Genomic DNA, 13309 nt, shown 5'->3' on the forward strand with positions numbered 1-13309 from the left:
TTTTAAAGTTTAGGTAATTTTTCCCCTAATGACATGATGATCTTATGAAAGGAGCTTTTGTCTATATGTGAAACTTATTCTGCAATAAAACAAGGTGCAAATGGAAAGCAGAATGCCTCACTGGGATAACTCATGTGTAGACAAGCCCTTACACAGTGGCATTAATTTCGGTGAAGGAGTGTTACAAGCATTGATCCTGCAGGCTCTTCTTGGATAGAGAAGGGAAGATTCATATTAAAGCATCTTGCCTCCCAGGGCTGGCCTTTAAAAAAGTGCTCTCTGGTAGCATTAGGGATAAATACTTAAACTATGGAAAAACCTTTTATCCATCGCTGTATTAGTCAAACTGTCCCTCATGAGCAGGGAGCTTCAGCCGAAACCTGAGGACTCGGTTACTTGAGGAAAGATGGATGGAAGGAGTCTGCAAATTTTAAATATTCAGCCAGCTGCAATGTGGTAGAGCTGCTGCTCAGAAGGCTGGTTTCTGCTCTGACTCAGTTTACTGCCTGCCTTTTTATATGCAAGAAACAGGGATGTGGCAATTCCTCTGAATGGAGGGTCCTCAATATGCTTCTGCCCTTCTGCTATCAATTATCTTTTGCTCTGTGTGTGTGTGTGCAGACTGCTTTCATTTCAGGAATCAGGAAAAGTCCTGAAAAACCAGAGGAGCAAGCTCTTATCCCTAATGCAGGTTGCACGGGGGCAAGGATGGGCAGTCTTAAGTGTAGCTCTTACGCTACACACAGCTTTCATCGCTTTAAGGGCTGCTCCCGGGTAAGCTGGCTCACAGTGTGACCCCGGAATTGCAGGGTAATGCTCCCACAGTTCACAGTAAACTCCTAAGGCCGACGTTGCTGCATTGTCTGGTTTCCAGTGTGTGCTGGAACATCTTTTATATCAACCCTTCCACCTCAGCCCTCTTTAATGGACAGTTTTATATGTATTGTCAGATCCTGCAACAAGGGAAAAACCTTTTGCTGAAGTCACAGTGCTGTGTAATAGGTTTTTATCAAGTCCTAGATTCTGAGTACTGGTGGAAAGGTTCTCTCTCTCTGCTGGTATAAACAAATCCCGGACTCCTGTTGGAAGGAAGGGTTCCTGACAGAAGTTTTCCCTTTCTAATAACATGAGATTTGCACAACTGGGTATCACTGCTGGGTGGTCACCATCGTCACTTCTCTCCAAGCCTACTCACACAGACTAAAGTGGATCAGCTTCTGCAGCCAACATTTCCCCTGAGGAAGCATCACGAGTACCTTCCTGATCAACAAACTTCAACTCCTCAGTCCAAACAATCGGCTGCACTTGCTCAGCCTCCCGCAAAGCTCAGCCTCACCATAGGAAGTTTTCTCAGCCTCTCTGCCACTGCAGCTCGCTCACTGAAGATTTAGAGAATACTATGCTGCTGTTTCTCAAGCCAGTCGAGGTAATGTACAGCTGTGCATTTAAAAGAAAGCCTGGGAGTTAGCCATTAGCCTGAGGGCTGCCTCCCCAGATTCACAGTCCCCTTTCCTAAAGTGCAAACTCAGTTAGTTTCTAAGCTGTGATTGGCATATGGGAATATAGAAATCAGCTTCATAAAGGCCCGTGCTAGCTAACACTTCCCACTGGTGAGGAAGATGGATGATATCCTGTAGTGTTAACATGTGGAAAGTGCTAATATTTCATCCGATTGTTCAGTCTGTAGGAAGGTGAGACACAGGCCCAGAGCTTCCCACTCATGGACATCTTGAATAAAGCTTTTCTTAAATTATTTCCATTGGAACTAATTCTCCTGCCCCTTTTGTCAGTGGCCCATCCATCTCTTGTTGCAGCTCTGCACACTTACCAAAACGTCTGGGACACAGAATACAAAGTATTCAGAGGAAAAATAGCATTTCTCAGGCTGGAACCAGGCTGAGAACAGTTTAGGAAGTCTCTGATGAAATCCTGTGTAAGAGTTGTTTATGCAGGTAGGAACATGGCAGTGGATGATGCTTAACAAAACAGATTTTTCTCCAGATACCAATAGAGTTATAGCAGACATTAATTTAATCAAAGTGTATATTGTACCTGACCACCAGCTGGACTACTTAGTGTGGAGTGATCCTGATTTACACCGGCAAAAGACCTTCACTATTGAATGCTATGTATGTGTACCTTTCCTGAAAACACAAAGGAGGAGAGTAATTCTTGTCCCCCATAATCTTGCCTTGAAACGGCTGATTTCTTAAGGCTGCTTCCATCCTAAACCAAGTTTCAGCTGTATACTAACTATTATGGATCTCAGGACTTTGCCTGAGCTAATAATAAGATGTGAGACAACTGGATTTCAGCAAAAATACATAGATAAACAACTGATGAGGACCAACCTTTGAGGCCAAATATGAAAAATTGACTTCAGGAGGGAGGCTGAAGAGAGAGGTGATATTGGCTCACAGGATCTGTAGGGCAAAAACATTGGCTTGGAATCAGACTCATAATTACAGAGGGAGAAAGGAGAAAGATACGAAAGGAGAGAAGTGATATCAGAAAATAAGGATGTTGTGAAAGCAAAGGAAGGGCAGGTTTATGCAAATTCTGGGTGAGAAGGAAGGCCAAGCAAATAAGACTGATTCTTGAGGGAATGAAGAGACAGAAAACGCTATGCCTGAGACAGCTAACGGGTATCAGCAGAACTGGAATGAACATCACAGGCTGGTGAGAGGCTGAGGATACTGTTTGGATCAAACAGGTGGGACACACACACCAGTATCTTTGGCTCCCAGTATCCTTGGTGTTTTAGCACTGTTGGTCTCACACAGCTCCGCGAGGGATCGGTTTCTGTCCCTGAACATCTGCTGCCTTTCCATCACCAGCCTTCTCCCCCAGCCCTCCCAGTTCACCTCAACCCTGATTTCCAGCCAAGCTGTCATTGCAGGACTTGGGTTCTCCCTGACTCCCCAGAGGCTGCCAAGCACTGAGTTGTGCTGAGCTCTGCAGCAAAACTTCTGCTTTGCTTTTTATGATGTGGACAAATGTTCACTAGAGACTGGCGACCGGAACAGCTGTCTTTTGGAGTCGGCACAGCTTAAGAACAGCACCCCTGTTAAACCTTCTCTAGGCCACGTGGATCTTATTTGATGCTTTATGAGATTTATTCGCTGACCTTTCCAGGTACAAAACTAGGAAGGTGGCAGGAGGAGGGGAAGAAAAGGGGAAATCAGCTCTGAAGCGGTTAATTTTACTGGCTCCAAAATTGATAAGCAGTGGTACGTCAGCCTGAAATGAACTTGCCTTGTTCAGTGGGGTTCTGAGACAGCGGAACTCAATCAGCAACGGGCCACATGGTTCAAAGCCGCAATTCATCCCACCGCGCCTCTGAAAAATGGGAGGTGACAGTTCATTTTGCCAGTGACAGTCTGTCGGTCTCGCTCACTGCTTCTCCCGTCGATTGCACTGCTGAGGTGAAGTGTGAGCTCTGAGACACCCTTGCTTTGTATTCCACTCAGCTGAACAGGACAATCCGAGGATCAAAGGTGGAAAAAACCTCCCCTAGCCCAACCCTATCCACTTCTATTTCTCCCTCCTTACTTTCAAAAGGCTTTGCAAGCCAGATACCACTAGCCCAGGAAAGCCCCACTCCTCCCATTGGCTTCACCCCACTCTTTTGGGTTAACATTTTTCCCGAGCATGTCCCACACCTCTTGCCATCAACACCTCGGTGTGCACAGAGCAATCCACATGACAGACTGGCAACTCAGGCCTGCTGCTCTGAAATGCTAAATCTGCTGCACGCAACTAGACAGGATAATATTTCAGGTGACAAGGTTCTCTGAGATGCGCAGGATCCTGGCAGAGTTTCCATTCTCTGTCCGTGCACAGTGTGGAGGCAGCCGAAGCAAAAAAAGGATAATAGAGATGACAGGCAGAGAGATTTCTGCTCCTGAGCTTTGTCTTTAGCAATCGATTAGTTCCTCTCAGAGAGCACTTGCGTGAATGTACTCAGCAAATTCCCCCCCTGAGCACGGTGATGGCACTTGAAAAGACTGGCCCAGCACGGTGTAGTGAGAGCAGAGGAATGAAGAATTGGCTGGTACCTGCTGCCAGTGTAAAGGAAGCATGAACCAGTGGTAAGAACACTTGCTCACATGCTGCAAATGTCGAATGCTTTCAAAGCATTCTCTCAGGCAAAGATTCAAAGGCACAGTCTCAAGGAATCCGTGCATGCCACATTAGCTGCCCACTCAAATACGGGTTTGACTACATGTGAAAGTTAATCTGAAATTAAAGGCTATAAAAGCTACGGCAGAATGGCAATTTTGGATGAACTCTGAATGAACAGGTCCTTTAACTCTTCCAGTATCTGTCAAACTTGCTGGTCTTGAGCTGCTCTGTGGCTCTGAGAACATTCAGGGACTGGCCCTGAATGCGTGTGGCTCCTACCAGAGAGAAGCTTTTAACTTCTCTTCACTGCAAATGCACAAATACACAGGAGAGAAAGCAGTAATTGCTATTTGACTTCCAAAGTCATCTGTGCAAACTGTTGACTCAGAAAATGGAGATCTCCAGTACTATTACAAGCTGGGCTTAAATTATTCTTGGCTTAACTTAATAAGAGAGGAGAAGCCAGTAATTAAAGCTTATTAAACACTGTGCATCGCTAAAACAGTCTGGCACATGCAGCTGCTTTTATCTTTGACGATGGGAACGATTCAGTTCTTATGCAGCTTAGAAGCAAATAAACTAAGGCAGATATATAGCCAGAAAAAAGAAGGATAAAGAAAAGCATAAAGCTGAGAACTATCGGAAATACTCAACACATGGCGCAGTCAGGAAATATCCAGCTTCTGTATATGTGATAAATAGCCAGAAATTTGGTGTCTCACAGAGTATAAACCTCTGCCCAGACCCTATAAACACTGAGCACGTGCCCTAATTGTAAATCTTCAGAGTGCTCAGCAAAAGTCCCCAGGTATATTCTCGCAAAGCTCCTCTGCAGCATGTTTCATGAGAAATGCTCCTGCCCTGCCGAGGACTTGTCTGACTCTCCGACAGCAGCGAGGTTTGCTGTTCTGCTGTATTGCACTTGGCATGTGGGCGCTGCGGAGACAGGCACGTTACAATGCAATACCTGTGTATCCAGACGGAGGAGGAATGAGAGACCTGATGGATGTGGAGCGGAGGGGACTAAGCTACGCTTCCAACCTTCCACCCGCCCAGGCAGCCAGTGTGGGATGGGGAGCAGAAATGAGAAGAGGCAGTGGGCAGCTGAAACCATCTGAACAGGCTTTTTGCAAAGCCCAGAGGAGCGAAGGTTGGGCCGTGCTGGATCCCAGGTGGAATTCCTCTGTCACTGCTCAAAAATTAAGGTGAGACGGCAGGTGCGCAAGAGGACTGGCAATAGGCAGCGCCATCCTGAAGATAACAGGTTGTCTGTCAACGTGAGGAGCTTATGTACATGTTGGACCACAGAGCTCCCACTAACGGAGAAATTAAACCTGTCTCCACACAGCAGTCCCAGTGCTCTGATTACATTTACAGAGGTTGTGACCTGCATCCTGTCACCATGGAAACCTCTCCTGCTGCCGATGTACAGTCAGGTTGTTTCTGTGGGTGGCTGATATTTAAAGGTAGAGGCTACGGCGCTGTAATATGGAAAGCCAGGGCACCAAGTTTACGAGCAGCCGAGTGGCGAAATTCATTTCACTCCCTTTGACACCTTGTAATCTCGACTGGCAATTCCAGGAGATGCTGAGAAGGTGGTAGAGAAAGAAGAGGAGAAGAGAAGGAGGAGAGAAAAAGAGGAAAGGGAATGAGGGGGGGGGCGAAGAAAGAATTCACTCATCTTCATCAAGCAATTATCCTGCATAGGGAAGGGAATTTGTGTATTAAGCTCATTATGAAACACAGCACTTTTCTGGATCCATCAAAACAGCCTTTCCCTTCCATTCCCCACTTCCAAAGCAGGCTTTGCACCCAGTCCATGTCTCTCCTGCGCCAAACATGCTCTTAGTCCTAGTCTGCCTTGATGTGAAATGACCTTTTAATTTTCTTCCACGTCTCTCTCCTATATATTTGGAACTGAAGGTAACCTGGTATAATTCCCCAACACTCTATGAGATCAGGGATGTTCCTCTGGAGATGGGTGGGGTCCCTGGTCCCCAACTGTTTGAGAAACCAGACTCCTCCAGCGCCGGGCTCTGTCTCTCAGCAGTTCCATCCTCTCCTTAGCTCCCTTGCCGTGTGTGCAGTGCACATGGATGTACGTGGAAACCGCAGCGTGTTGCTGTACGAGGGGAGTCCCCAGTGGCCCCGTTACAAACACCAGCACAGAGACAGAGCACGAGCAGGAGGACTCTGGGGCCAGGACTGATGCTCGGCACGGAGATGGCTGACAGTGTAGCTGACTACGATGTCAGCTTCTCACGCGGGCGACAGACACTACCTGACAGGCAACTACTTAGCTTCCAATTTTCTCTGGTATAAAACTATTCTGTTAAGCAATGGAAGGCAGTGCAATGAAGGTAAATAAAACTGACACGGGACCCAGGCGCTGCTCTCTCTCTGCTCCTCTCGCAGACGTGATTCTCTGATCATTTGGTGGAAGACAGAGGAGAGCTGGGAGCTGGGGACTAGCTGATGGAGGCAGGATGAAAGGAGATAAACTACAGGAGGAAAGCACTTGTGGTGATACGGCTGGGAACCAGAGCAGTGCCCCACAGAATGGGAGGTTTGTAGCTAAAGCGTTTGTTGGGATCTGAGATGAGCTTGTTTCAGTTCAAGATTCTTCGATGATTTTCTGTGTGATCTCAGGTGGATCCATTAAATCCTCCACCTGAACATTAGTTTCTGCAAGTTCAGTTTGTAGGTAATGCGAGCTTCCTCCACCTGAACGTTAGTTTCTGCAAGTTCAGTTTGTAGGTAATTATCCAGGCTCCCTCTACAGAGAGAGCTGGAGATGTATATTTAAACGTATATAATACAAAGAACAGAACTATCATGATTACAACTGAACTGGCACGAGGGAGCGTAATGGATTTACCTAACCAGAAGGCTGTGACAAAACAAGAACTGTGGCGAGGAGAGCTGAAATAAGGGGGACAGACACTAGAGCTAGAAGCTAGAAATGGAATGATGCAAAATCACACCTTTGTGGTGTGAGGAGTCAGAGATGCTTCCAGGGAGCTGGTCAGGATGGGAACCAGTGCATCTAGCTGAATTTTCCTCTAGACTCTCATCCCTGCACCCCTTAAGGTCCTACCTCTTTGTTTCCCTCTCCTGTCTCCTGCCTTAGGCATGGACTGTAAGCTCTCTGGGGCATCTCTTAGCCCCGCTTGCCTATCCCAGCAGAAATCTGCACTATGAAAGGATTCAACAAAGCTATCATGGCACAAAGAATAAGAGTTTGCATACCAGCTCAGGAGCCCCTGGAGCCCAGCCCAGCGTAAGAGATCCATTGTTTAGGCACCACAAGAGTGATTACTGTAGACAGAGGATGCAGAGCCATGACTAAGAGATCAGTTGGTTCAGGAGGAGGTGAGAAAGAAAAGGCATCAGCTGGAATCCCAGATCAGCTTGCTCTGGGTTGGGTATCTGACCTTTGTAATGCTTTGATTTGAAATTGTAAACCCTTGTAATCCTGGTGGATTACATCTCCATAGCCTTTAATATGTGCATCCCTCAAAGCCATGCAAATGCAGAGAGAGAGAGAATGGGGCAGCAGAGCAGCACAGACATCCCTTCCGATGAAGGGTACTTCTCCACTGCCCTTTCTTTCACCTTGAATAATCTCCATTTGCTCTGGGGTAGAAGCGGAGAAACAGAGAGTGGAGGTTAAAAGCAGGGGGTTGCAGAAGTTTAGAGAAGTGCTATACAAAGTAGTAGGTAATTACATTGGGGGAGATAAGGGAAAAGTAGAGAAGGAAAAGAGATTTTCAGACTTAGTGGGATAATCGGGCACTTAGCTGGCTAAAGATCTGTAGTGCCAATAACCACTCCAAAAGGCACAAACCATTGTTTATACTAATCAGTGACTCCAAAGAAAGGCCAAACTTTTCACACAAGTTACCACCCTCCCTTTTGAAGCTGCAGCAGAGGCAGGAGAGAGGCAGTTACTGCCTGCCTGCATCTGTTTGGGAGTGATAAGGGGATGAAAGAGAGGAAGCCCTGCTGTAGGAGGGATGCGTTAAAGCTCTATTTAGGAGACCCAGGTTTGATTCCAAGCTCTGCTGCAGTCTTTGACCAAATCACCAGAGCAGGCTGGATCCAACAATGAGCTGTAACGTTTGTCCAGGTTGTCCTGCTGTAGAGGCTGATGGTCCTCTGGTCAGGTTGCTGTGCTCTGCCTTGGGGAGCTGGGTTGACTTTACCAGGATCTGCTGTGTAATTTCACCCAGGAACATCCAGCAGGAAGCAGGTCAGATCTGCTGGACCACCAGGTCCTTCGTGGCTGGAACCGTAGCTCAGCACGGGTGTTTATCAAGGTAGGGAATGGTGAGAGCTGTGGGTAAGAATGTCAGAAACGTGCAACACAGGAGACCATCCACACCTGAGATGGCAGCAAGCTCTGATGACACCTTGCTGGTGACCCAGCTCTAGATCTGGGCCATTGTCCGAGAAACCCAGTTCAAGACCAACCCTCGATATGAAACAGTTCCTAGTGCAGATGCTTTTGTTGTCTGCCTTTTCCAGAGGTGGGAAGAACTAATTGGGGAAACTGTATTGTTTTCTTTTTAAAGTACCCTTTCTGCTGTTTTCAATTAGACAATTCATAAGCTTGGAGTTAATTGCACACTTAAGTGTTTCACTGGAAGAAGGCCAGAGCGCCCAGCGCTTTGCAGAACTGCACCCTCAGAGGACCCCATCGTAGGAGGAGTCGCTACATGAGGGCTCTGGTTTTAAACTTTAAAATGAATTGAGCTACTGGGAAGGGCACTGGGTAGAAACTCAGAGATCCTGGGCTCTGCTCCTCATTCTTTCACTGGCGCGAGGTGGTGTTTAGGCAAGACACTTCCTCTCCTTCAGCCTCTGTTTCCTCTTTTATGAAATGGGGATTGCATTTTTGTACTCGGAAGGTTCTCAAATCTGTGCACGAAGAGAGCAAGAGCCAGGCATCAGTGCCGGTTCTTCAAAGGTGTCTCTAGGGTTTCACCTTGAGAGCAGCTCTGTGATGTTCAAATTCATCCCTCACACCCGAGTGCTTAAAGCATCTGGCAGAAGGGGGCAACATAATAACAGCTGCACAACTGTTTGGGGTATTTTTCAAGCCGGATTCTTTTGCATCTGCAAGTTTTATCTTTTAATTTCATAATGAATGAACTGTAGTAACACTTTGCATTTATAAACTGCAGCATCATTCATTGGAAGATCTCAAAGCAGTTTACAAACATTCATTGATTGCTTGACAAGCATGAAACGGAAGGGTAACTGTTTTACAAAATGACAGGAATGAAACAATAAGCTCTTGAATTTAGGGAATGCTTCTGCCTTCCAGTTCTTTTAGCAGATAAGATCGCCGACTAACGGTAGTCATTTTTGTGTTTAATTAATAATGTAATGCATCCAATATCCAAGCTCGCAGATAATGGGCTTGTAATACAGCCTAACATGCCTCCCATATCATTAAGTTTAACTGTCACACTAAATACCAGATTGTCATGCAGCCTTGTCAGTTTTTCTTTCTTTCTTTCTCATGAGTATGGAACAAGAGCAGCTGTGGGGAAGGAGAAGCTGAAGAGCTGAGATGATGCAGTGTGGCAGTAAAAAACCCTTGAGGGACAAAAATCATGGCTTATTCCCCATCAGGGCTTTGAAGGCAGTGAACGCTTGCAGCCAGCCCCTGGTGTTGTGTCCATCACATTGCAGGGCTGCTGCTGAGACTGTCTGGATTTCTTTTTGCTATTTTTTAAATGCAAGAAAGAATGAGATTTGTTATTTTTTCAAGGAAAACATTTGTTTTCTAAAGATTTTTTTTTTCTTCAACAATGAAATGCCCTCAATTGCCCGGAATGAAACGTGTTTCAATTTGTATATATTATTACACAGCATATTACATCGGATAGAATCCCAGTGCTCCATGTAATCATTTACATGGGCCCTGCACTCCCCTTTCCACCCCTTGGCTGTTTCTCTGGGATGTGCTGTGGCCCCTGAGGACGGACTCTCTTTGCCAAGCCAGGTCAAGCACCGCAGGGAAAGCAGCCTAAGAATCCTCTTCATAGAGCCTGAAACGCCCAAATTCCTACTTCCATGCAGCAGAACAACCACAGTCGCCAGGCAAAATGCTTCAGATGAATGTTTTGGTCTTAAGTCAAACTAGCCTGATTTTTAAATTTCTACCAAAATAGTCAGTTTCCTCAGGAAATTATTTTTGACCAAATCCATTGCTGTGCTGCTTGCGGTGCTGCGCTTCCATTCCTCAGGCCTCTGGCTCTCATTTTTCTTCATGAAGATTTATAGTAATTTCTCCCATATCACTGATTTCTTCATAAGAGAAAAGATCACTTCAGGGACCTACCTCTGTCTCCAGCTACCCTGTTTAACACCTCCAAATATTCCTATTTATGAACTAACATCTGGGTCAGTCTACATAGCATAGTTTGAAAGCCATTAAGACAGATGCCTGCATTTCATTAAGCAAGATTTGATAAGGTGGGTAGGGTTACAGGGCAAGATTACTATGGGAATTCAGTGAGTTTAAACCTTCACTCCAGTTAATAAAATCAAACAATACATCATAAAAGTGTCTGGAAATTGGCTCAATAATTGAAATAGAGCTGTGTGATGGATGGAGATTTATGGATGTTAATGCAGAAGAATGGCTACATTAGAACATCATCTCTGAGTCTCTTCTGAATCCAGACCCTTGAGTCCAAATCTGTCTTTTGTGCTGGTCTTAGATAGGAGATTCTTTTCCAGAATGAAGAAAACCTCACAGAATGGCTGGTCCAGTTTTAATCTGAAATGTCACTGAGCTGTCCATGAAATCTCAGGACCATCGAGTGTAATGATGTTATTGATGTTTACGCAGATATCTCTGAACTGGCTTCAAACGGAGCTGTGGCAGCCTGGGACTCGGTGCAGGGGAGCCAACACTGTAACGCCAGTTTGGCAGATTGTACCAAAGCCAGCACCTCATTTCTGTCTGTGTCCCTGTTCACGGGTGTCTGACACGCTGCCATCACCACACCAGCGCTTCATTTCTGTCTGTGTCCCTGATCACGGGTGTCTGACACGCTGCCATCACCACCTTCCACAGCAGTGGGGACATACGGTGTTATTATTACACTGAATAATAAAATCAGTCATTAGCCCAACCCAACATTTTCTCATTTCTCATCTTCATCCTGAACTGAAATATTCAAGGACCTCTCATTTCATATCCTTTGTGTCCACCAAGACTCTTCTCCAGGACTGATCTCCCCTTCCTCAATCCACTGCTTTTCAGACCACGTGGACTTTTGTCCTAAATCTTTGTTCTGTCTCAGGAGCAGACAGGGAGCTCTCCCTCCTCTAGAGAACTATGGATCCTCCCTTAACTCCATCCTTCTCGCTCAGCCTTGATGGCAGCCCTTGGTCCTAACTGTTTATAGGAAGTGTCCCCTCTGCAGCCTTAATGAAGTGTGTGGCAGCCCTCCTCATTAAGACTCAGTGTTGTCAATAAAAGAGTCATTAAAGTAGTTTGATGAGGATTGGGAGAAAGAGAAGAGGTGCTACAACACATCTACAGGGCAGAGGGCAGCTCCATCACACATTGTAACCAAACAGCAAGGGATCAATATCACCTTTGCATTAAACCGAAGCCCATTCGTCAGCCTGAGGAACAGCAGCCTCCACAGGAACTCGGCTCACTGCTCATTTCTGGCTTCCTATCTTTCTAATCCTTCCCTTTACAGGATGATCTTCCCTTCCTGGTGCTGCCCAGCTTTTGCCAGAGGCCATAGAAATGCCGTCTCGGAGCTGTGTCCTGTTTAGCATCCCAGTGGTGTTATCCATTCCCCACATCCACCTTCAGGATCACAAGTTTTCAGACACCGTGCTGCTGGGCACAAAGCGCTGCTGCTGACCATGGCAGTGGGAGCCCTGATAACCCGAACTCCAGCCAAGGCATCAGCACTCATTTATTTTCCCAGGGTCTTCTCTTGAGATACTTCATCTGCACTTCTGTACTTCATCTTGTCTGGTCAGACAATGAGCTCTTTCAGGGGTTTTTGTGCACTAGTGGAACATTTTAGTGGGGTCCCACTGTAACTAACGTGTTGGAGTGATGAAAAACAGTTACCATACATTCACAGATGCTCTAATAAACACACCTCAACACACCTGCTTGCTCCCAAGAAGCCTTCACAGCAGAGAAAAGCCAGCATGTCTGGAAGGTAAATGAAGGCAGAGGCTGGCAGTCTAAGCCAGGAGCAAGGTCCAGTCATTTAGTTTTGCTTTGGGACCAGATCTATTTACCATAACTCAGAGACGCTGACATATTTTTGTTTCTCTTTGGCTTCAGAAACTGCTGAAGGAGTAACCTGCAAGCCCTTGTGAATTGCATTAGGAAGACAACAGAAGACCACCACTTTGCTTTAAAAAAATGAAAGAGGCTTTATAAGGTTTGTAACCAACCTTTGACTGAATGACTTAGTCACACCAAAAGACACATGAGCTGTTGGACAATGAAAATGACAGGAGCATGTAAACTCTGGGATTACAGCAGAGCATTAGCATGGCATAGCTGATTAGTAAACCAGGAGACATTACTCAAGCAGTCAGGTGCATTACCAGATTGGAAAGTTGCCTTTTTTCTGAGTTGTTGGTCACTGTCAGAGGCAGCAAATGAGACCCAGTGGCCCAACAATTTGCCCTGGAATGGCAGGAGCTGTGATACAGAAATGGATGGACCAGCATCTGCTCTGCAAAAGCAAGAATTAGAGTCTGCTCTGAATTGGCAGGAGCTGCAGTGCCGGGAAGAGAGGACAAAAGGGCAAGTCAGTGCACAATCCAAGGATATCGAGCAAGATGAATAAAGGGGCTGGAAATGTACTTTCAGCGCTGCAGCACCAGACTGGGCGAACAAATAACCTGATCCAGTTTAATGAAGCCTGTGATCCTCCACCTCCTTTGTGGAATGGGTGTCCCAGGGTCAGCGTGTGCCCGCACGAGCATGCACACATCCTTATCTTATCTAATTACTAGAAGTTTCAGATTAATTTCAGTGCAGCTGCTTGAAAGGGCTGTTATCAGCCAGGGCTTTGTGGTTTAACCTTGTTACCCTTTTGTTGTTAACCTTTCCGAATGGCAGCGGGGGGAAGGCTGCGACGCTGATGTGCTGGGGGAGCGGGGAGGGGGGGCAGAGGGG

Source organism: Calidris pugnax, unplaced genomic scaffold, assembly GCF_001431845.1.
Source record: "Calidris pugnax isolate Ruff unplaced genomic scaffold, ASM143184v1 scaffold335, whole genome shotgun sequence".
In the NCBI taxonomy this organism is placed as follows: domain Eukaryota; kingdom Metazoa; phylum Chordata; class Aves; order Charadriiformes; family Scolopacidae; genus Calidris; species Calidris pugnax.